At 44.3% G+C, this 17510-nt stretch overlaps 1 protein-coding gene across 3 annotated transcripts in view; it reads left to right on the top strand.

Moving 5' to 3' along the window:
• Positions 1-3356: 3356 nt before the first annotated feature.
• The window catches only part of PHKG1 (phosphorylase kinase catalytic subunit gamma 1), a 41510-nt gene continuing 27356 nt past the window's right edge, over positions 3357-17510 (top strand). The window contains exon 1 of one of the 3 annotated variants that reach the window (XM_044287429.1): positions 3357-3407. The gene's annotated coding sequence lies outside the window, so the exon portion shown is untranslated. Of the gene's footprint in view, positions 3408-3459; positions 3762-11647; positions 11682-17510 lie in introns of those variants that run through there. The other 2 variants (XM_044287428.1, XM_044287430.1) reach the window with 2 other exon arrangements.

The following is a 17510-nucleotide window of genomic DNA, read 5'->3' as shown; positions in this document are numbered from 1 at the left end:
GAAAACCTTCAATTTCCGCATCAACCCTGCCAATAGTAACAGATGGAACATTTTTAGAGGATTTTTTTCTTTTTGTTTTTTTTTTACTCTAAAAAAACTGCCTGAATCTCCTAGATGGACAAACATTTGCCAAATGATTTATACCTCCACAACAGAAACAAACCCTCCTCTGAGAGCTGAATCTTCTATTGTCAGAGGCAAGCAAACCCAGCTGCATGGGCTCCTGCTCAGAGGGAATTGAGAGAGACTGAGACCCCTGCGAACTGAATGAGACCGCCCCACTGTCCTTGGACTGAGTATGACAGGAAGGAGTGATCTCTATTCTCTCTCTAAGACGCCTGTCAATATGAACGGCCCGAGACATGGCAGTGTCAAAGGAGGTAGGTCTCTCATGAAAGGCAAATGCATCTTTCAATCCCTCTGAAAGACCATGGCAAAATTGACTTCGGAGTGCAGCATCATTCCAACCAGTATCAGCTGCCCATCTCCGAAATTCTGAACAGTATATCTCTGCGGACTGTTTACCCTGGCATAAAAGACGCAGTCTAGACTCAGCCAGAGCACGATCCGGATCATCATATATCTGACCCAGGGCTAAAAAAATTCATCCACTGAAAAGGCCCAAGACTGAGCGTTATCCCTGAGCAGCGAGATGATGATCCCCACCCTCTGCTCCTCATCACCAGAGGAATGGGGAAGTAGGTGAAAATGGAGTTTGCAAGCCTCTCTAAAACGAACAAAATTCTCACTACCCCCGGAGAACGTATCCAGGAGCGAGATCTTAGGCTCAGAACAAACTCCATGAACGCAAGCTGAACCGGTCACCTGAAACTGAGAAACAGTTTTACGGAGATCTGCTACCTCCAATGAAAGACCCTGCATGTGTTTAGTCAAAAGTGAAACTGGATCCATGCTTGAGACGGTTTATAATGTCACAGATGGTGTAACAGAAAACAAGAAGTTACAAATAAAGATCCAAGTGGCTTCATCCGAAACTAAGGAACAAAAGGGTGACCCCTATTTAAGCCCTGAAACTCTCCCTGTCTTCTCAGCCCATGCAAAGATCTCTATGATAGAAAATTGCATGACCTCGTGCCTCGACTGTATGACACCTGAACACCCTATAATAGTGAGGGGACACGACCACCGGCTCCCTACACTTAATACGGAGAGAGTCAGGGTCACCTAGGATCAAGCAAACAGGAAAACACAAATAAATGACTTGCATGCAAGACTTTTTGTACGGCCAAAAGCCCTCACAAATGTCGAAAACCAGTTAGATCTCAATATTGTAATGGGATCCGGAGGTTCACGCCATTGTCGGGCTATGCTGGATGTGGTGAACCTGTCAGAGGAACAGCCTGCCCGCTGTCTGAACGCAGATGTGAACCTAGCGTAAGGACGCTCTGACACAGTCAGTGTTTGATCTGAGATTTCCATCAGTAATCGTGAGCCAAAACCAGGGGTGGGTAAAAAACACAGCAAAACGAATGTTCAGCAGGTAATCTAATCTTATATGTGGTCACCTAAATCACATACCTCCGCAGATTTCGGTGGCTGTCCCCCAGTCCCGGAATGGATGAGGTATGTCCAGCTCTCAGGCAGCTGTCCCTGCGTCTATAGGATGCAGAGACAGTTGCCTGTAATGGTGAAGCAGGGAATTGTCTGCTCCCCGCTTCACCATTCAGCTCAGCTGCTGGCGCTTCACAGTAGCAGCAAGATATCTGTCGCACATCTCACTGCTGATCTATGTAGGAGGAGCGGGTCAGGCTGGAAATCAGCCTCTGCTCATCCTAAACACTAGATCGTTGTGTAACAGTATCCTGCTGCTGGGGAGCGCTGGCACCTGAGCTGTGATCATTGGAGGAACTAGGTGAGTTTTACAGTTTTTTCTTTTTTACTTTCTGTGAAGGGGGCATATCTGGGCATTGAAACTGTGAAAGGGGCACATATGGGCATATCAACTGTGAAGGGGCACCTCTAGGCGTAACTACTTTGAAGGGGGCACAATGTGGACATAACTACTGTGAAAGGGACATATCTGGGCATGAGTACTGTGAAGGGGGCACATCTGGGCATAACTACTGTGGGGGGCACAATGTGGGCATAACTTCTGTAGAATGGGCATATCTTGGCATAACTACTGTCAAGGAGACATATTTAGTCATAGCAATTGTGAAGGGGGCATAGTGTTGGCATAACTACTGTGAGGGGGACAATGTGGGCATAGAAACTGTGAGGACCACAATGTGGACATTACTACCGTGTAGGGGGCATAGCAACTGTGAGGGGCACAATGTGGGCATTACTACTGTGAAGAGGGTACAATTTGGGCATATCTACTGTGGGAGGCACAAAGGGGGAATAATTACTATGTGGGGGTATTAAGGAGACTGGGTGAGTATAGTTATGCTTTGGGTGGAGTTAGAGGCACAGCCTAGTATGAAAATAATTGCCGCATTTATTATCCTTCTTTGCAGTTTTCAAAAGTTGGGAGGTATGAAATCATCTGCTGGCAGCAGACCGCGCTGTCTATACAGCGTTATGCTGCCGGAAAACAATGATTATGTATTGGTACAACACATACTGTGGAGGAGATCAGTGCATATAATTGCAGCAGTCTCCGTCTCTAACGAGCAGGCCATTGTCAGGCAGGAACTGTTCCTTCCCCGACAATCGCTTGTTACATTGGGGCTTTACTCTTTAAGGCTACTTTCACACTTGCGTTCAGAATGGATCGGTCTGGGGTCTGCCCAGACGGATCCGCTCATATAATGCAGACGATGGGATCCGTTCAGAACGGATCCGTCTGCATTATATTGTAGAAAAAATTCTAAGTGTGAAAGTAGCTTCAGACGGATCCGTCCAGACTTTACATTGAAAGTCAATGGGGGACGTATCCGTTTGAAAATTGAGCCATATAGTGTCAAATTCAAACGGATCCGTCCCCATTGACTTACATTGTAAGTCTGGACGGATCCGTTTGCCTCCGCACCCGCAAGCAGCATTCGCGTGTCCGCCTGCTGAGCAGAGCGGAGGACAAACGGTGCCAGACTGAGGCATTCTGAGCGGATCCGCATCCACTCAGAATGCATTAGGGCTGTACAGATCCATTCGGGGCCGCTTGTGGGACCCTTTAAACGGAACTCACAAGCGGAGCCCCGAACGCTAATGTGAAAGTAGTCTATTTGTACAAATCATATTGTTTCAGAAACTGAAGAGGGCTTTTCATTCTTTATTTCTCATTGACGTCTAAGGAACAGGTGCTGCCTGTGTGCTAGGGCGGGCACACAATAAATTAATTATTACTAGTGGCACTCCCTGTGTATTTACCTTTCCCTGGGCATTAAGGCCGTCTTAGGTTTCACTGCTGGCAATGCACTCAAGTCTTTATGTGCATTTCCTTGGTAAGTAGCAGAACTTCCCTTCATTTAGAGCCTGGTAAATCCTGCAATGCAGCAGCTATGACAGATGCCTAAAAAAGCTGGAGGGTACAGTATGTCTCTTGGATTGCCATTCACCTTAGCTAGGTCACACATGTTGCTCTGACTACATGACAGGCATAGGCGGTTCAGGAGCAGCACATGCTGAGGCTTGGGAGTGCTGGGTTTATTCCAGGATGAATAGCAATGTATTTTTGGCAAGCCACTTGCTTAGATCTGCAGTGTACAGAACACAAGCTCTGCCAGCGTCTGTGCTGAAGCCTGGCTGCCTGCTGCTCGTGTACATGGGGATCACCGGAGGGCCCCTCTTCAGTAACGGTAAGAGCGGGCTTACAAGCTGCCCATGCATGAAATCTGTGCAAATCTGTCCTTGTCTTCCCTTTCTCCCATAAAATAGACTTTGGCTGTATTCGTTATCGCCATCAGCTTTCCTTTTTTTAGTTTACCGTTGCTATTGATTCTATGGTCCTGATATTTTGTTTTAACCCCAAACAAAACGTCAGAGTTGCTTCTGCTAGAATTAGCTCCGTTTTAGGACAGGTAATTGGTATACAGCGGCTCACCCTTCCTTATACTGTGGTGGAGGTGCTCTGTTTTTTGTGTGACTCACCCAGTCACTAAAGGAGCTAAAATGGATAACTTCAAAGTGAAAAACAGGCACTCACCATCGGTATAGCCAAATTTGTCTGTAAAACATCACATTAAGGCTACTTTCACACTAGCGTTCTTTTACAGCATTCAGTTCCGTCACAGGGGCTCAATACCGGAAAAGAACTGATCAGTTTTAGACCTCATGCACACGGCCGTTGTTTTGGTCCGCATCCAAACCGCAGTTTTGGTGGCTCGGATGCGGACCCATTCACTTCATTGTCCGCATGTGCTGTCCTCATTCGTTGCTCCCTTCCGTGGTCTGCAAAAAAAATATAACATGTCCTATTCTTGTCCACGCTTTGCAGACAAGAATAGGCAGTTATATTAAAGGCTGTCCGTGCCATTCCGCAAATTGCGGAACGCACACGGACGCCATCCGTGTTTTGCGGATCCGCGGTTTTCAGACCGCAAAACACACAACGGTCGTGTGCATGTAGCCTTATTCTAATGCATTCTGAATGGAGAGCAATCCGTTCAGGATGCATCAGGATGTCTTCCGTTCAGTCTTTTTGACTTTTCAGGACGGAGATAATACCGCAGCATGCTACGGTTTTATCTCTGTCCGAAATTCCGGAACACTTACAGAAATGCCGGCATTTTTTTCCCATTGAAATAGATTAATGCCCCGGCATGCTCAGACCGGAAAAAATGTGAAAAAAAAAATGCCGCATGCATTTTTCTGGATGACACCAGAGAGAACGGATCCGGCATTTCAATGCATTTGTCTGACGGATCAGGATCTTGATCCCTCAGACAAATGGCATCAGTTTGCATGCTTTTTGATGGATCCGGCGACGGAACTGCCTGCAGGAATCCTCTGCCGCAAGTGTGAAAGTACCCTAATTAATGTAGAGTACACAAGAATTATACGTAAACAAGTGTAAATAAAATACCATATAAAACAAAAATATCCCCTTAAAATATTCAAATAAAATTGAGAAACTTGTAAGCGTACGTCAATTCCACCACATATGAAATGGTAGTTGCTGAAGATTAATGACGGTTAGTAGTTAGTATACAGTCTTGCCTCCGTATAAATGAGACTGATCGATCTTTGAGCTGTAGATAGCAACAGTCTTTGTTTATGGCCTCTATTATTGCGATTGTTTAATCCGCTGTAGACCGACCACTTTCATACAGGGAGGTAATATTCAGCATAATCAGCCCAGATGACTTGTAAGTATGGAACAGAGTAGAGAGATAGCTGAATTTATCTTACATCAGTTTGGCTCCATATAGTAAATGATTAAAGGTGCACTTGGAGAGCTGTTAAATCAGAAATAGCCACTAAATAGTGGAATTCATATAGTATATTGTTAAGTCCTGGACTGCTGCAGAACATATATTGGAGGGCGTAGACTTTAGTAATATAACCACTCAATAGCGGAGTTCATATATTGTATTGCGCTTATTGTGTCTTGAACTGCTGCAGAGCATATACGGGGGGACGCAGACTTTGGTGAGTATATTAATAGTTGTTAGTGTATTTCTACTCCATTGGACGTTGTATACATTTAGGCTAACAGTGGCATCCCACTTGATGTTTAGCCACTCACCCGGCTTCTGCTCTGCTTCTCCCGTCTGGAAGCCACTCAGTGTAGCCGCAACAGACTGTGCGTTCACGTCGGTGTCCCACGTGGTTCTCCGGATGTCACGTGGTTTCCCGCTAGGGGATTGAAAGTCGTTCCTCGGCTTTGATGTAGCTGATCGTTATTGCCGCTCCTATGCCCAAGATGTGCAATATAGATATTATTCTAAGATATGGGCAAATAGTTGTTGGATTTTGATAGGTAGTCCAGTCTGTATGTCTTCCAGACGCGTTTCGAGGTATTCCTACCTCTTCCTCAGTGGCCATACTGAAGACTGTGACCTACCCACTTTTATATCCATGTTAGGGTACTTTCACACTTGCGGCAGGACGGATCCGGCAGGCTGTTCACCCTGTCGGATCAGTCCTTCCGCTGTTTCGCCGGACCACCACTCCGTCCCCATTGACTATATCCGGCGCTGTACGGCAGTGCCCGGCAAAAGGCCGCCGGACTAAAAGTCCTGCATGTCCAACTTTTTAGTCCAGTGGCCTCTGACCGCGAACTGCCGCACTGCGCCGGAGCGCCGCCCCCGTCCCCATTATAGTCAATGGGGACGGAGCGGCGGTCCGGCGGCACGGTGAAACAGCGGAAGGACGGATCCAACAGGGTGAACAGCATGCCGGATCTGTCCTGCCGCAAGTGTGAAAGTACCCTTAATGGGACTACCATTAAAACCTGAAATGGATCATTTTCAAAAATAGAGGATAATTTTCACAAGACACACATTCTTATATCTCAAAGAGAGGAGTTCTCACATACTTGTGTTAGTGTTATTTATGAAACATTTTGCATTAAAAAAAATTATAAAAAAAACGCATCTGCGAACCGCGTATGCGTTTTTGATGCGTTTTTTTGTCTGTTGATGCGTTTTTTTTAGTTTTTCATTGCTATTATGCATTTACAACCTGATTAATACCTTTTATTAAATAAATATGACCTACAAAGTGAAAAACATAGAAAAACATATATCTACCCCAAAGTATTATGAATATGGGTTTTAAATAAAGGTTTATACAGTATCTCCATAGGGTCTGAAAGGATGACAATAACACTCCCACGTCTAAACTTCTTCTGCATCTTCCTTATATCTGACCTAATATAATAGATACTCTACTTATTTCATTGTTGCACTTGTTCCCCTTAGTGATATTGTTATATTTATATATATATTATTTTTATTTTTTATATTTTTTTTTATTTTTATTTTGGAACGGGCTTATATAACTCTTTACTGATTTATTATGTCTTGATTGTCGAGTGTTGATAGCAGGACATTGTGTGTTAGTGGGTGGGGGCCTCCCACTAAGGAGATCGGGTTGCTGTTAGAACAGCCTGACCCCGACGTCTTGTCAGTAGGGGATATTTTTGTTTTATATGGTGTTTTATTTATACTCATTTACCTATAATTCTTATGTACTCTACGTTAATAAATGTGATGTTTTACAGACAAATTTTGCTATACAGATGGTGAATGCCTATTTTTCACTTTGAAGTTATCCAAAATAGCTCAGTTTGGCTGTTTTTCTCTGTATTCATATTTTCTAGTAATACTAAAATGTGTGCAGCTTTTCTCAGAATGCCTTGACCCAAAAGACTAGGATATTCAGCAAATTCATGCATTTGCCACTTTCATATACTAGAGTTGTCTATCTTGCTTAACCCCTTAAAGAAATTTTTGATAGCCATAAACTTTTCCTTTCACTTTGTAAGCCGTGTACAGGGGTGGGCTCCCCAGGATACAGCGAAGTCATGAACAAGAAAAACAACTCCACCACCAGCTTTTGCCAAAACAGAATTTTACTTAAACGTGGTAATGAACACAACTACAAATGCTGGGAACATACAGGTGAAACTCAAAAAATTAGAATATCGTGAAAAGTTCATTTATTTCAGTAATGCAACTTAAAAGGTGAAACTAACAGATGAAGGAGACTCATTACATGCAAAGTAAGACATTTCAAGCCTTTATTTGTTATAATTTGGATGATTATGACTTACCCCAAAGTCACAATCTCAGGTACTCTTTGCTCAGGGGGTATGGATTAATAAGCCGACTAGAGTGTGACACTTTGAGCCTAGAATACTGAACCTTTTCACAATATTCTAATTTTAAATTGCATTACTGAAATAAATGAACTTTTGCACGATATTCTAATTTTTAAAGTTTCACCTGTACAATAAATTTACATACACCCAGCCCGAAGGCTGAGACCCTTGTGCTGCGCAGTACAGATGGATGCAGGACAAAAGAGTGTTAATTTATCTACTGGCGGGCACAACTAAACCACCACACCTTACCTGTTATTACCCTAAAAAAACAAGAATAACTGTATGGGTGCATGATGCGGGTTAGCCTGCGGTGCAGCACAACAGCTTACAATCTTACAAAGCTCTACAGTATTCCCCCCCCCCCCCCCCCCATAACTGGTCTTGTAGCACGTGCCTGAGTATTCCTCCTTAGCAAAACGCCAGCCTGGCTTGAGTTTGTTGGAAGTTTATCAGCTCTCCAGCGTGAAATGTCCCTTTTAAATTATGGAGTCCTTGCAATGAACAATAGCAACACTTGTGGCCTGACACAAACAGCGACCCTAACTAACTACAGGCCTGGTCTCAGTCTCTAGGCGCTAACACTGTAATGAGGTGTGTGCACAATATTACCAACCCGGGTCTGCTCTGCCTCCGCTGGTGACTCTGAACAGAATAAATGCCTCTCCAACTAGCATGCGGTCCAGCAGTGTATGTAGCTTTGTTCCTCAGCTCTCATCAGCGTTCCTGGAAACAATCCTTGTTCCTCTGGTCAGGATCAGGGTCTTGGACACGATCAGCTTCACTTAGCTGCAGCTCTGGTCACTGAGGGATGCTCTCACACCTGGATGCCGTCGGATCCTCTGCTGACATAGTTCCTCAGTCTCAGCTGCCTCTAAGATGACTGCTCCCTTTCTCTTCCTCCCCAGGCTCTGTGTAACTCCACCTCTCATGAGTATGGAAATATATGCAGCCTGTAGCTGTGTTTAGGAAACAGAGGCATCTTGTGGCCAAACAGCAGAATGTCAGTCCAGATCATTTAATTTAATCTACACAGTGTTCAAACAAGGAGAGCTGTTTCCCTATCTCACAACATTTTTTGCGGGACAAGATGCATTTTTTTTATGGGACCATTTAATTCACCATGTCTTGTATTGTACAATGGGGGGGGAAAAATCTTTTGGGGGCAAAAATCTTTTGGGGCAATTCTGCCAAGGTTTCTTGGGATTTTGATATCACACCATTCACTGTGTGCTAAAAATGACATGATGTCCTTAATATGATTTTGGAGATACCAAACCTGTATAGTTTTTATTTTGTTTTATTACTTAGAAAAAAAAAACTTTTAAAAAAATCTACTTTTTCTGTGCATCACCATTTTCTGACAGCCATAAGATTTTTATATTTCGGTCTACAGAGCTGTATGAGGTCTTTTTTTTTGTGGAACAACTTATTGTTTTATATATATATATATATATATATATATATATATATATATTTATTCATATATATATATATATATATATATATTTATATTTATATATATATGTAAAATTGGGAAAGGTGGTGATATTTTTTTTTTTTACTTTTGTGTCTTTTTTTTTATGTGTTATTTTCACTTTTCACTTAATAACTAGCAGCCCCCTTAAGTGGCTAGAGCCTGGGATCTTTTGATCCCTTATCCCATTCACCCTAGGCTGTCATGGTATCCGATTGGAGCCCCGAGATTTTACAGTGGGGGCTCTGATCATAAAGCAGCGGGAGCCGCATTCCTCTGCCCTACCTCACAAATGCTGCGATTGCAGTTGAATGCAGCATCTGAGGGTTTAAATGACGAGGTTCCGTATGATCATTGCGGCCAAATGCCTACTGTATTATACGGCCGGGACTCGCAGCATATGGCGCTACTTCACTGCAGCAGCCCTCTCTATACAGTTACATACATAGTTAATACGGTTGAAAAAAATACATAAGTCCCTCAAATTTAACCAAGGGATAGGTGGGGACGCAAATCCCAGTTGCGGGCTTATAATGCCGTACATGTACGGCATTGTACATTAAGGGGTTAGGAATGAGGCCAGGGCTACATGGCAACTTGTGTCACGAAGCTTTTCAAGTAATGTATGTCTATAGTGTCACAGTGCGACACGTGATATGCTGCGACTACAAAGAGACATTCGCAAAAAATCCAGACATGCTGGATTTGGTGTCGCAAGTCGCTCATGACATTCACTTCAATATAAGACACACATAATACGTGACGTTGCCAACTGTCCCAAATTTGCCGAGACAGTGTCGGCAAATTTGCTCTGCCCCAGGCTAAGGATACATCATCAATAAATATAACTTGGACAACCCCTTTAACATCTAGACGTGTCAGGCAAATTCTGAGTTCATATTTGGAATCAGCGCGCTCATTTTAGTATAAATCACTTGTTTTTTCTCACTAGTAAAATCGGGGGAATTATTGAGGGTGAGCATTTGTAGAAATGCTTGTTCCCGATAATTGGGCCATGTAAAGGTGCCATCAATCACCCAATGAACAAGCAAATGCTCTTTAATCGGGTGATTATATCTTTCTGCTGGTACCAAAAATCAATGTTCCTGTGCAGCACATTGCCCTGTGTATACAGGGATCTGCTGCCAAGAAACAATGATTCTTTATGGGGATGAACAATTGCATAGCAATCGCTAGTCTCCATAAAGTAGAGATGATTGCTCCATATAAATGCAGCTCTCATCTGCTCTGATGCACAGGCAATTATTGGGAAGGAATGTATGTTCCTGATAATTGCCTCTAACTTTAGAAAAGGTGCAATTTAAAGGGGTTGTGCAGTGTCAGGATACTGAGGAGGTGCCGGGAGTTGGACCCCAGTCGATCAGATACTGATGACCTATCCTGAGGACAGGTCATCAGTATCCTAACCCTTTTAATTACTAGTATTTTTTCCATCGTATGTGGGGATTCGCTCTGGTAGTTAGGACTAGCGGATGCAGCATAGAGGCAAAGTACACAGTTCTTTAATCAAGGAAAGTCCATAAACAATAAAAAGTCACCTTTTCACACCCTGTTAGCAGTTCAGCCTCATCAAGTCCACAGGCGGTCTGAGTCCTCCAGCCCGGCTCAAACCACAAATCTCAGCACAGCCCTCAGTTCACAGCACACAGACTCCTGAGATCCACTGTCAGAGGGAGGTAAATCCACACACCTGGCAGTGCTGGCTGATTTTTATGGCTGCCAAAACCCGGCATGGAACATGGGGAATAGTCACCCACCCAGCATTTTGACTACTCCCAGTAAGAGCCAACCCAGATCAGCTATGATAGCCATGCTAACTCTCAGGCTGGGTTCACACCTGAGCGTTTTACAGCGCGTTCCTACGCGCTGTAAAACGCTCAACAAGGAGAAACCAGCTGTAAAACGCCCGACGCTCCAAGAAGTACATGAGCTTCTTTGGGGCGTCTTGTCGCGCGTTCTCGTACATAGACTTTCGGGAACGTGCGACAATGGGCGTTCGCTTGTCTCTGTATGCGCGATTGCAAACGCCGGTACAATCGCGCATACAGAGCGCTCCTTTCAGAACGCTCAGGTGTGAACCCAGCGTTAAGGTCACTAGGAACCTCAGTGACACATATCTTCCATCCACGATGATTCCAGGTACCTTCTTACACGTAGCAAAGAATAATGACTGGCAGCACTTTTTATCTTGTGACCCATACATCCTGTATGGCCACTCTTTGGGTCGTCATACAATTTGTGTGGTTTGTGCAGTTGTAATGAAATGCAATAAAAGAAGCTGTAAGTTTCTTGCTGCCTAACTCCCTTACCATATTCTGTTGTTAAGAACATAAATGATGTAACATCCTTCTAGGAAACTACTTAAGTAACATTTAAAACCGAGCTGCAGAAACAGTCATGCATCAAGAGCCGAATGTGCAGAACAGACGCTGAAATGTGAGATACAGATTCACAGTAAGATCCCTCTACCAGGAGAACAATGCTATTGTTAAGAAGAAATGTATACCGTATACTGGCTTTTATGATGCTCCTCCTTGTAGATGCACATTTTTGCAGACATACTGCTAAAATGCCAATCGAGGTCATGCTTGCAATTTTTTTTATTGAGTATTACAGTATTGATTAGAGTATCTGTTTGGTAGTAGTATAGCAGTTATATGGTGAGTGGTTAATCAATGTGCTGTTTTGTGGCAAGATGATCAAAATGAAGCCAGGTGGCAGTAATTTCTGTCCATGTGTACCCACATAGTACACGGACCCGTTAAAATAAATAGAACAGTGGCATGCATTCATTCAGTCAAATAAATGGCCAGTTAATGAATGGGCCCAGAAAAAAAAAAACGTATGCACCTGGATGCGTTATTCAGACGGAAATTGGAATCAGGCCTGATCAGTGTTGCCAACCTGAAATTTTCTTTCATCTGGACAATGTATCCAAAAATCATGGACAGCTAATATTTTTTTTACAGACAAATTGTAAAATCCCAAGGAATGATAAAGATTATGGGGGTCATTTATTAAGACTGGTGTTTTAGACGCCAGTCTTAATAACCCCTATATGTGTTGGTGGATCCACGAAGTTATGAAGAGGCGTAGGCATGTACATAACTTTGACATATCCAGTGCCAGTCTAAATATGACAGCTTCCTTGCTGGCTCACATTTAGACCATTTTCTACACCTTAGGCTAGTTTCACACTAGCGTTCGTCGGTCCGCTCGTGAGCTCCGTTTGAAGGAGCTCACGAGCGGACCCGAACGCCTCCGTCCAGCCCTGATGCAGTCTGAATGGAGCGGATCCGCTCAGACTGCATCAGTCTGGCGGCATTCAGCCTCCGCTCCGCTCGCCTCCGCACGGACAGGTGGACAGCTGAACGCTGCTTGCAGCGTTCAGCTGTCCGCCTGGCCGTGCGGAAGCGAGCGGATCCGTTCAGACTTACAATGTAAGTCAATGGGAACGGATCCGCTTGAAGATGACACCATATGGCTCAATCTTCAAGCGGATCCGTCCCCCATTGACTTTACATTGAAAGTCTGAACGGATCCGCTCAGGCTACTTTCACACTTAGAATTTTTTCTAAGTTATTACTGCAGACGGATCCGTACTGAACGGAGCCTCCGTCTGCATTAATATGATCGGATCCGTTCAGAACGGATCCGATCGAACGCTAGTGTGAAAGTAGCCTAAAACAGGCAATTTTACCCACAACACCAGGTGGCTGCTCCATGGAGCCGTACCCTTAAAGGGGGTGGGTTCTGTTGCAGGGGAATATTGGTGGAGATTTATCAAGATTGGTGTAAAGGAAAACTGGCTCAGTTGCCCATAGCAGCCAATCAGAGTCCACCTTTCATTTTTAGTGCTGCTTTGAAAATGAAAGGTAAAATCTGGTTTGTTGCTATGGGCTACTATGGCATTTTTTTCTTTCCACCAGTCTTGTTAAATCTCCCCCATAATTCCCTGAAAATTCCAGAGTGGCGCTAAATGATAGTCATATATTGACCAGATAATACTGCTATACCAGAACTAAATATTACCACAACATAGAGACTGAATAAGGGTGCTTATAATTACTGATTAATACAAAGCATAACCAATTATTAGCACCATTGACATAACTACAGTAGTTATCGGTGCTGTCAGTGAGAGAATCAACAGCAATTAAAGGGGTTATCCATGCCTCCCCTTATGCCTGGGCCCCCCCACAGAGGTTGTACTTACCTGGCTCTCCGGCACCTGCGTCACTTCTGTCACCCGCGATGCTAAAGAGGCTTGTTCCCGTCACGGCCTGACGGCCTGACGGCCTGCTGTTGGCTGCCCCCTCCCAACTCTGGATGTTTTCAGCGAAAGCTGTGCGGGCATCAGAAGCGGCGCAGGTTATGGGGAGCAAGGTAAGTACTATCTGTGTGAGGGATCCGGGCGTATGGGGAGGCATTTTAGGGGTTGGATAACCCCTTTAAATCCTATGACTGACCGTTTAGGCCATCTCTGATTGTAGTCATTGCAGAAGATTTAGGGTTCATTCACATGTCCATAGGTGTTTTGCGGTCCGCAAATTGTGGATTAGCAAAATACTGTCACCGGCAATGTGCTTTCCGTATTTTGCGGACCGCACATTGCTGGCACCATATAGAGGATTCCTATTCTAGGACATGCTCTATATTTTTGCGGATCTGCGGACCAGAAGTTCGGGGCCGCGGGACGGAAGTGCGGATGCAGACAGCACACTGTGTGCTGTCCACATCTTTTCCGTCCCCATTGAAAATGAATGGGTCCGCACCCATTCCGCACAATTGCGGAACGGGTGCGGACCATTCAACGGATGTCTGAATGGACCCTTATCAAAACTGGTAAAGGAAAACTAGTCTAATTGCCCATAGCAACCAATCGGATTCCAAGTTTCATTTTTCAGAGCTGCATTGGTTGCTATAGGCAAATAAACCCATTTTCCTTCACACCAGTTTGATGACTCCCCCATTTACTTATCTTTTCCATCTGGCCTACACCACAATGAATGCTTCTGCCAGCTATGACAGGCCTCTGTAGAGATTGCCCACCTTTAGGCCTCTTTCATATGAATGATACGGATTACATCCGGATGCGTGCAGGTGTGTTCAGTGAAACTCGCACCATTTTGCAAGCAAACTCAGTCAGTTTTGTCTGCAATTGCGTTGTTTTTTTCGCGCGGGTGTAATATGTTTTGAGGCGGTTTTTCACGCATGTGATAAAAAAACGGAAGGTTTATAAACAACATCTCTTAGCAACCATCAGTGAAAAACGTATTGCATCCGCACCTGCTTGCGGATGCAATGCGCTTTTCACGGAAGACCCATTCACTTCTATGGGGCCAGGGCTGCGTGAAAAATGCAGAATATAGAACATGCTGCGATTTTCATGCAACGCAGAACTGATGCGTGAAAAAAACGCTTATGTACACAGACCCATTGAAATGAATGGGTCAGGATTCAGTGCAGGTGCTATGCGTTCACGTCACGCATTGCACCCACGCAGAAAACTTGCTCGTGTGAAAGGGGCCTTACTTTTACACCACACCAATCAAGGATTGCCCTCCATTACAGCCTTTGTCCCATGACAGTCACAGTGCCACGTATAAAAAGCTACAACTCCCCCCATACCAGCCTCAATTACCCTTACGGCAATCACAATGCCATCCATTACGAGATCCAGCCACGTATGTCCTCTTTCAGCCCAGCCCTTGCTTACCTTCTGCACTGGCCATTTTGCTGTGTGATGTGCGGTTGTGATAACTCTATCACATTGCATTTCCCCCTATGTTTGCCATATGTGACTGGAAAGCTCTGGGCACATATGCAATTTCTAATCGTACTCATAGGCTTCCACTATACGGCACTCCAGCTGTGGTGAAACTACAACTCCCAGCATGCTCCATTAACTTCTATAGGTGTCCTGAGAAGAGCCAAGCAAGTGTAAGTGCTGGGAATTGTAGTTTTACCACAGCTGGAGCGCTGGAGGGTGCTGACCCCCTGCACGGTACTGACAGAAGTTAAAACCCTGTTCTTTTCTTTGCCAGCGGGCGCTATAGAGTGGGGGTACTGTTTTTATTTTAAGGTATGGAACAGCACAGCAGACTGTGCTATTCCATACAGGGGCATCCAGTGAAAGAAAATCTTGGCATACATTGCAGAACACCGTGTGAAAAGAGCCTGACATTAGATCTGATGTTAGTTGCTTTGAAAAACATGAACGCTGCCTCCTCATAGCCTGGCAGGCACAGGGACATAATACTTGTAAACCTACAAAACCGCTCTGTCTATGATTGAGAGCACAACGTTCCACCTGGAAGAACATCCAATGTCATAGCAAAAAAAGCCAGTGGAGATAATATAGCCAAAATAGTATGCATTTTATTATATATTAAAATATGTAGAAAAAGGCAAGGTGGAAAAAAGGATACAGAGAAGCAAAGGGCAAAATATACTACTGGACTGTCATGTATCCCCGCAAGGCTGATAAGCACTTACTGGGTACACAGACACCCAATGTGTGTACCACTGATGGAAATAACATAAACACCCCAATGGGGGACTATACAACAATATATGGGAATTCCCCGGGTGTCAGTGAGATCCACAGTCTGCGTCCTAGGTGGCCATAGACAACATGTATATGACAGGCTTAATAAAGTCTATCCACAGCCTAGTCCAGTGATGGCTAACCTTGGCAATCCAGCTGTGGTAAAACTACAACTCCCAAGATGCCCCGCTTGCTTGGCTGCTCTCAGAACTCTATAGAAATAAATGGAGCATGCTGGGAGTCGTAGTTTCACCACAGCTGGAGTGCCAAGGTTAGCCATCACTGGCCTAGTCTATAGCACAGCACAATGATAAAAACCCAAGGAGATATAGTGACCCTAAGCGCAGGACCTCGACACGCGTTTCACCTCAGCGGCTTCGTCAGGAGCCGTAGGTTCGCCACCACTGGTATCGGTAAAGCAATAGCAGCTGGGAGAACGAGAGTGCATGGGGAAAAAAATGACCTCGGCGAGCAAGGACACCCCTATTTATTGAATTCAGGTGTTTCGACAATACCCATTGCGAACGTGCTCTAGCACACAGCCATGTAATCCCTATCAATAAACATTGTAGCAGTATCAGTCGTACTGAAGAGCTCAGTGGCTTTAAACGTGGCATTGTTGTATGATGCTCCCTTTGACACAAGACTTCTGCATTTTTCTCGGTCAACTAAGTGCCATTATTGTAATGTGGAAGCCTCTAGGGGTAAAAACAGCAGAGTGCTGACGTGTGGGGCACATAATCACTCCCTACAAAGTACCAAACAGCATCTGGAAGTGGCATCAGGACAAGAACGGTACATCAGAAATTTCATGAAATTCGTTTTCATGGTCGAGCAGCTGCATGCAAGCCTAACATCATCAAGCGCAATGCCAAACACCAGTTGGAGGGGTGTAAAGCACGCCGCCACCGGTCTCTGGAGTAGTGGAAATGTATTCTCTATAGTGATGATCACATTTCACAAATGGAAAAATCTGTATTTTGTGGCTACCCAGAGAATACTACCTACCGGAATGTATAGTGCCCACTATAAAATTTAGTAGAGGAGGGTTTGGGACCTAGGGTTTTGGCTAGGTCCCTTATTTCCAGTGAAGGGTAATGTTAATGCCACAGCGTACAAATACATTTAAGACAACAGTATGATCCTAGCTTGCCATTCCAGCATGGCTGTGCCCTTGTGCACAAAGCAAGCTCTATGGGTTGATGCATTTGTTGTGGAGGAACTTGAGTGACCTGTGCTGACCTTAATCCCATTGAACACCTTTGGTATGAAGTACAATGCCAACTGCGAGCCTGACCTTCTCATCCAACACAAATCTGAACAGGAAGTATTCTCATGAGATCTACACAGGACAGCTATGCTGATAACTCAGCATGAGAGTACTATATATAGAATAGTTTTACAAGACTGATCTACACCAAAAAGCCATTTCTGAATGTCTTCAGGTAAGTCTTCTTCTTTAACTGCTGCCACTTGTGAGGGCTTGTTCACATCTAAGTTGGTGGCTCTGTTCAGGACCTTTATTGTACATTTCTCCAAAAAGAGCAAGCAAAAAATTCCTGCATGCAGAATTTTTTCCCCCCGTTAAAAATGTGGACACTCGAACGTAATCCAAATGGACCCCGTTGTAGTCAGATATGTGCCGAATCCTGCACTTCCATTACTTTCATAGTTCTGCACCTTTAATGGAGCAGAACAGTGGAGATTTCTATCGCTGATGTGAATGTGGCCTT

Source organism: Bufo gargarizans, chromosome 3, assembly GCF_014858855.1.
Source record: "Bufo gargarizans isolate SCDJY-AF-19 chromosome 3, ASM1485885v1, whole genome shotgun sequence".
Lineage (NCBI taxonomy): Eukaryota > Metazoa > Chordata > Amphibia > Anura > Bufonidae > Bufo > Bufo gargarizans.
Note: the sequence above shows the minus strand (reverse complement) of the source record. Positions and strands in the feature narration are given on the sequence as shown.